This window comes from Scardinius erythrophthalmus, assembly GCF_964197995.2.
Source record: "Scardinius erythrophthalmus genome assembly, chromosome: 10".
Taxonomy (NCBI): Eukaryota; Metazoa; Chordata; class Actinopteri; order Cypriniformes; family Leuciscidae; genus Scardinius; species Scardinius erythrophthalmus.
In genome coordinates, this window is record NC_138230.1 from 8143032 (window position 1) to 8151758 (window position 8727).

Below are 8727 nucleotides of genomic sequence, written 5' to 3' on the forward strand. Positions count from 1 at the left end.
AATGAACGGTTAAAACGCATAAAAAGTTGTACGTTTTTAGTTGAAAACGGTGTTGTGCAAACAGCCCCTTAATTGATCATCAATCATTTGTTTGCAGGTGTCGCATTGATTTTGTTTTATCATCTAGTAGTGCAATGACATCTAATATATATTATAATGGTTTAAGTGTCGAAATACTTTTGTGGCGCCCCCATCACATTATTCGACTTTAACCCCATGATGTTTTGACTCTTTGCATCATTATACAAGAGCTCATTTTCCCTGCGATAACTATGTCAGTTTTGTCACACTGTAAATGTGCCCATGTCACGGATCGCCCTGGAGCCTTGTTTAATGGTCCACAAGGGAGTGCTTGAATCTGAAGGGGTCCTGCCAACATGCTGGTTTATTGGCACATAGTGAGAACATCGCCGCCTGTGAGCGCGTGGGACCCGGTTATAATGATACGGTCGCTGCTAACAACCAGGCTCAGTTAAGTTTAGAGTTTCAGTGTTGTGTGTCCCTCTTGTAATCCATAATTGTCAGTGCCTTGTTATTATGTGATGCTATTTGCTAAGTCAGTGACAAACCCCGCACTTGAGTTAAAGTACAGATACCCTTTTGATATATTACTCCAGTACTTCCCTTCTTTCTGCTGCTGGAAAGAAATGAGACAATTGCCTTTAAATGCTAAACATCGTATGAGTATAATCTGACCATGCAGCCAAACTTTACTTAATATGTAAACATAATATGAAGACACAATGCACAGATTAAACCAGATAATGCGAATGTTTGGAAAAATCATTCTGAACATATTTGTATAGTGCAACAATGATGCAAACAAGCAGGAGAGCAGTGTTTTTATAATGAACATATTGAGTACAGCTATTAATCTTTGTGTTAGCTGTGCATGGTTAGTTCAGGTTTGCCACAACTTTCTTGTCAGCATTAGCAAAATAAGCTAAAACTTCTTACATTTGCAGATTCTGACAGAAAATCCCTGTTGGCCATTGACAGCTCCCACATTTAATGCATGGTGACATGTAACTCTTCAACACACAGCCATCATGAAAAAGTAGAAAAGTATGAAAAGTATTATGTACTATATGTACATATTATACAATATTATACTGTATACTATATTATACAAATGAATCAGTTTGCATATAGGCCTAATGTGATGGCAATGAAAAATTATTTTGCATATTTACACATATATTTTGTGTGTGTGTGTGTGTGTGTGGTGTAAATTCACCAAAACTTGTTTTTTGCAGGATTCTCAACATGGAAATTCACAACTTTCCCTTTGTGAGGAACTTTTAGTTGTAGAAAATGGTTGTAATGCCCTAGGACGTTTTAAAGGAAGTTCTGCACTGGTCAAGAAACGAGGACTCGGGGGTCGTTCTTGTATCCCTGAAGAAGATAAAGAGAAAAACAGCCAGTGGCGACTCTGCTTGAGAGGGCAGTGTTTTATCTGCGGGAAGATCGGTGCATTGTTTGCTAATTGTTTGAAAGCACCATTTTTCTTCACACTAGCCGGCATTGGGCACATATGCTGATGTTGTGGGTTTCATGCAGGAAATTAATGCACACGGGCGAAATACTGTAAAGAGGTTGCACACAGTACACTGTTAGAAAAATCTGTAGAAATTACAGTATTACTGGCAGCTACTTGCCAGTAACTTACTGTAGATTTAAATTGATGTTATTTACTGGCAACAATTTGTTCAAAATTAAATGAACATTAAACATTAACAAGTCTTTATCTTTACAGAATAAAACTAATATAACATCCTCATGCAAAGCATTCTGGGAACCAAAATCTGAAGGAAAAAAACAGAAAAAGGTTGATGAAGATTTCTGGTTCCCAGAATGCTTTGCATTAGATTGTTATTTTATAATTTTATTCTTTAAAGACAAAGACTTGTTAATGTTTAATGTTCATTTAACTTTGAACAAACTGTTGCCAGTAAATAACATACATTTAAATCTACAGTAAGTTACTGGCAAACAGCTGCAAAACTACAGCAGATTTTTTACAGTGAAACTGTGAAAACACACATGCACACTGACAGAATCAAGTAGAGTTTGCCTGTTCAAATAACATCATTCTTTCATTAGATTGATTTCTGAAGGATCATGTGACACTGAAGACTAGAGTTATGATGCTGAAAATAAATATATGTTTTAGAAACATAGACACGTTTATCCAAGTTCTGGAAATGTTATTGCTGAAGGTTTTCTGAACGATTTTTTAAATGTAAAAAAAACAAAAAACAAAAACATTTTCTTGCTCTGTATAAAATATGATCAATAATGTGTTTTATCATTATTTTAACTCATCAAAACAACTTTTTTAGTTGTTTTATACAAGATTCAACTCATTTTTAAGTCAGTTTAATGTAATTTAAGTCGAAATGACTTACAGCCAAGTTGATTGTACTTAAAAATTTAAGGAGGCAACTGCTTTTTCCCAATGTGTGTCACATTCACGTTATTTTGGACTCGTTATGTTTTGTATTCTGCCCTCATCACTCATCTGTTGTCATGGACACTAATTACATTCAGCTGTGCACTCATCAGTCGCCATCATTAACACCTGTATATGTTCAGTTCAGTTTCAGTTCAGTGCCCGGTATCCTCTGTGTTAAGTGTGTGTTGCTCTCTGTTCGCCTTTCTGTTGGATCTTTGGAGAATAAACCTTGGAATTGAATCGTATTCGTCTTCCTCATCTGTCTGCCAGCAACCACCCGTGACAATGTGGTTTTACGAGCATTAAGGAAACATTTTGCAAACATTATGACTCGAGAATGTTACTTTTGAACGTCTGAGACAAGCAGTAACATTTAAAAAACGTTAGATGAACGTCCAGCTTCAAATGTTTCAGGGAAATACATTTCAGGAATGATGTATAAAAAATGTGTTTGTGCTAACATTTTGAGAATATTATTAAACACCAGACAACTTTGAGTGAACGTTCTATTAACGTTAAGTTTGTTCATAACTTTGAGAGAACCTTGCCAGAACGTTCTGAGAATTGTTCCTGTTAGCTGGGGCCTTGCTGAGCATAAGATAATTTTTTTAAAAACATAAATCTTAAATATTCAAAAATTTTGACTGCTAGTGAATTAACAAAGTATGAAGGATCACTTTTGGGAATGTTTCGGAGAACCTTGTGGCGTCTAATTGATCGGCTTCTTCCTGAACCGCACACAAAATCCCAAAGGTTTGACTTCAGCGAGTCAGATGGACTGAAGGGGAGGATGAGGAGGAAGAGGAGAAGTGTCGTGTTGCAGAAGCCTCAGTGTTTGATGACTTGGAGAAAGTCACTTAACCTGAGAAGAGAAAATTTGCAAAGACACAGAGATCAATGAGTCAGGTCCTCTGTGGAAATCAATCAAACTCCAGCTCGAATAAAACACACTCCGACTGCTTTAACGCCAACGCTGTCTCACGTGTTTCTCCTGAAAGTCCTTTGGAGGCACAAATGTGTCAATAGTTGTCATACAGTACGAGTGTAGAGCTATGAAATGAACGTGGAGAAGCTCAGATCATTTGATTAGAAACATTTTGACTCCAGACTTTATATCTTGGCAAATCTAAGCACAACTTCTGAAACCCCAGATAAGACACATTTGAGATTACTGGAATCTGTTTCTCACACTGTAAAAATGATTATTATTTTTTGAAGCTATACATAAAACAAGATTATTGGCTGATTTGGGCCCCCATGTAAGCCAGGGCCCAACTGAATAAACACCACCTTTTACCCCTCCAGCGACGGCCCTGAATGTATTAATGTACATTATACTGTCTTTTCATAAATAATTGTAACCAAAGTTAAGATGCATTATAATATTTGCAGATTCCTTGTAACATCTGAAATCGTTTGTTTGTCACGTGTTTTAATGAATTCTACTTTCTAAAGGTGTGACAATGAAGTATTATAATGTATGTGATTACAACACATTATAAGATGTATTACAAGGCATAATTAATGCATTAAATACACTTTTATAATGCATTATGTATAAAGGCTTTATATAAAGCATTACCGGATTTCAGTCTTACTTAAAATTTACACATTTAATTTACACTTGCCGATTCTTTGGAATTATTTGTGTTATTTAATTGCAATTTCTGAGTGAACGTTGTTTCAAAGTAAATCCTAAACCTTTTATTTCAGTGCAGAGAAAAATTATTATATTTAAAAGATCTCATTGGTGTTTTTTCTGCACTGCATGTGTGAGACCTGGTGAAATGATTCTGTCTGACTTCGGTTTTTACATCCGTTGGCAGTGGAATAGCAGTCTAAGAAAGAGACCTGACAGCCTGTCAACGGACGTCCAAACGTGTCCGATCCTCTCAGCGGGACGGGGCTCCATATTCTGACAGCCCAGTGAGTGTGAGTCCATGTGAAGGACTGAATTAGGAGAGAGCTTTCCTGATTTACACAACAGGGCCCAAAGAACTGTTCCTCATGAACACTGGAACTTCTCTCAGATGCTCAACAACATGCTGTATATGGGGAATAATAAACATATTAGTTTCACAACTCCAGCATGCAAAATATTTTCACATAATACATGAGTGAGATAATGTTGAAAACGAAAGTTTGAGAGAAACATCCTCCTCATCCTCCCCTTCAGTCCATCTGACTCGCTGAAGTCAAACCTTTGGGATTTTGTGTGCGGTTCAGGAAGAAGCCGATCAATTAGACGCCATAAGGTTCTCTGAAACATTCCCAAAAGTGATCCTTCTTACTTTGTTAATTCACTAGCAGTCAAAATCTTGGAATATTTAAGATTTTTTTAATGTTTTTAAAAGAATTATCTTATGCTCACCAAGGCCCCAGCTAACAGGAACAATTCTCAAAACGTTCTGGCAAGGTTCTCTCAAAGTTACAAGTTCTTCCAGTAACGTTAATAGAACGTTCGTTCAACGTTATCTGGTCTTTAATAGCATTATCAAACATCAGCATGATACATATCATTCATGGAACGTTTTCCCGAAACATTTTAGTTGTATATAGTCTAATGTTTTCAAACGTTAGTTACTTACTACTTTCTGCTTCTTTCAGATGGATTAGAGAACATTCAAAGTAATGTTCCCATAATACTTGCATAATGATAAAACATTCCCTTCATTTTTATTTTATTTTGTATATTCTCAGAAATAAAACTTATTTTCCTTATACATTCACATACATTTTATAGTAAAATCTTGAGCATCAAATCATCATATTAGAATGATTTCTGAAGGATCATATGACACTGAAGACTGGAGTAATGATGCTGTAAATTCAGCTTTGATCACAGGAATAAACTACATTTGACAATATATTCATAAGTAAACAGTTATTTTAAATTTGACTGTTTTTAATATATTTCTGATCAAACAAATGGATCCTTGATGAGCATTAGACAAAAAAAAAATGTTAAAACATCATACCAACCCCAAATCTTTAAAATATGATAAAAATAACACGGCCAAACATTTTGCTGTTCAGGATGTACTTGCCCATGCACAGATTAACTGTACACTTTAGAATGACCTTGTTTTTCTTTCTGATATTGTCCATCTTATATAACTGTGGGAAGCATTAAACACAACCTGACATGGTGAAAACATGATCCGTGTCACGTAGCGAGCAGAAGTGCTGAGGCAAACATGCTCGCTCAAGACTTGCTCTCTGAAGGACGACACCATGCCATGCCTGTGCCGTTGGGCTGTTAGCATGAGACTCTCTGTCTCCAGAAGAGCAAGTCCTGACCATGACATCCTCGGCCCCGGCTCCTTTCAAAGCTGCCTTGGAAAGTCAATGAGAAAAACTCTAATGTTCTGCCAAGGTTCTCTCAGAGTTATGAACAAAGGTTCTTCCAGTAACGCTAATAGAAATTTCTTCAAAGTTATCTGGTCTTTAATAATGTTCTGAAAACACAAAAAATGTTATTTATACATTGTTCATGGAACATGAAACATTTTAGTTGGAATTTTATTGGAATATTACTTGCTTTAGAATGTTTAGAAAACATTCAAAAGTAACATTCCCATAATGATTAGTTGGAATGTTCTCTTAACGTTGCAAGGACTTTTTTTATGGAAGGTTTTGTTAGTGGACATTTGTGCTTAGATATATTCAATGAGACAGATGTATCATGGGAACACATATGCTTTATTTAGGTCAGCTTTATTTGGGATTTCTATTCTGACATATGTTTAAAAATAAAAAAGCATACATTATTATCCAGAACATCACAGTTTGATGAGAGCATGTTTAAAATGGCCTTCCTCTGTGAAAAACAATGACCAGAGAGTATGAAAGCTGGTCTAAGAGGAAACTATTAATCTTTCATGAATTATTGATGTAGGCCATACTAGCTTTGTCTCTGATGTTTCTCCTTAAGGAATTATAATTTAAAAAGACACAAAATAATCAATAATTGACCTACAGGAAATGTATAGTGAAAATAAATGTGGACAAGATTTTGTCCTGGAGAATTTTTATGAGAAATATTAGAGTTAAGACTATGATCTGATCATTTTGATTAACCTGTAAATTTACTGCTAAGAAAATACATACATGCATATATAAGCATTTATATTTAATATATAAAATATATATATGCGTAAGTGAAAAAATAAATGTGCAAGTGCAAAAAATGATTGCAAAAATAAATGCATAAATGTAAGCAATAAATGCATAATTGCAAGAAATGAGTGCAAAATAAATGCATAAAAAATAAGTGTAAAAAATAAATCCCTAAACAATAAGTGTAAAAAATAAATGCATAAGTGCAAAAATAAATAGATAAGTGCAAAAAATTTGAGCAAAAAATAAATGCATGAGTGCAAAAATGTGTGCAAAAATGAATGCATACGTGCAAAAAATGTGCAAAATAAATGCATAAACAAGTGCAAACTTAAAAAATACGTGCAAAAATTAATGCATAAATAAATATTTCCATCCATCCATCCATAAAGGGTATATCCAGCTCAAAATGAACAAGAACAAAACTCTATTATTACTCCAATTAAGTAACATGCAATGTTTGGCTTCTAGATCTAGAAGCTGCAGCCCAGAGGTTTAGGAGGAGTTTGAATCGATAGCATCTGTTCTGATAGCTTCCTTATTGATTTGTGCAAAATGTTGGTGGCCTTTCGGAGAAAATGATGTCCTAATTTGCTCAGAGGGAGCCGGGAGAGATGGAGGTTGTGACTCGAGCTGTCGGATGTGGTTGTTGTTGCGTCTGTGAGGCCCTTAGTGGATGTTTGATTCACTGCGGCCCTTTACCAAACTGTGACTGTTACCCAGATCCAAGATAAGATTTAGACTTGATTAGGTCTCTGGTGCCTATAAAAAGATTTTAGGTCATGGATGAGAGATGACAGTATGTGTTCTCACAAACATTTCAGATTAAACAATGAGACGTGAAATAGGATTTCACGGTAGAAAATGCTCAATCGATTTGTGTTGTAATGTTACATAAAATAAAATAAAATTCTTTTTTAAACATAATATATACTACAAATAGTTAAACTATGAAAACTTCATGAAGTGTCTCTCCTGAGACTGTAAAAACTGATATGAACAAAGAAATTCAGCTTGAAAGCTCAAAGAGAAAAGTAGTTGTTACAATTCCCATCTCATTTTCCCTGTTTTGTGTTTAAGGACTCTTGTTTTGAAGTGCATTTTCTGTTCCTATTGTTTTACTGTTTGCCTTGTTTCCATAGCTGCCTTGTTTGTTACCATAGTTACCCTTGTTAGTCTCCATAGTGATTGATTATGCTCACCTCATAATGGCTGCTTGAAGTTTTATTTGCATTTTAATATTCCTTTAAATAAACTGCATTTGGATCAATCTTTCCATTGTCTCTGAGTCTCCAAGGTTACAGAAGTTGCCTTTTTAATCATTCAAATATTTAATAATGGCTTCATTATGCACATCAAAAAAAACAAAAAAAAACGAATTGCTTAGAAAACCTCTTCTTGCAAGCCACATGACTGAGGCATCAGTAGAAAAAGTCGCATGCCACCCATTTAAAAAGGGTTTCAGTAACCAAACCCAAAGTATGAGCAACAGTGATGCTTGCTTTCTGCGACTTTTGAGAATGGTTAAAAACATCCACTGACGAATAAAACGCATCTCAGATCTTCCCTCAGCCGTTACGGGACTGCTGACGTACCAACTCTAAATGTTACAGTCGCTGCTGCCAGATTTATGCTGGCATCACACTTTTCACACAGTTTGGATCCACATTCAAATCCCAGACTAAGCAAAGCGCAGCTCTCACGCTGTGCGGCGCTCACACTGTGTCCGTGAAGGTGGAGTGGCACAGCTCAGCGGGAGCGCTCTGTTTGCAGGGCCGATAATGAACTGTAATTGCGAGGCTCAAGCTGGTCCGTTCGGCTTGTTCACCCGCTGGGAGTCTCTACGGGACTCCTTTAACCCCACTGAGACTCACTAATAGCCCTAAAGCTGCCTGCAACACTTCAAATGATCCCTTTATAGCGGTGATTAATTAGGAGACAGGTAGTTAAATATGTGGACTGAAGGTGATCCTCCAGAGATTAACGATTAATGACTCCAGCATTTCCTTACGCTGCGCATTTCCTCAGGTCAGAATATAATACTAACATACTGCCTACTAGTACTATTTTTTCTAAACAGTATCGATAAACATTTCAAACAGCAGTATTCATGGTTGCCACATGCATGTTAAAATCAGCAAGTGGCGTGCAGT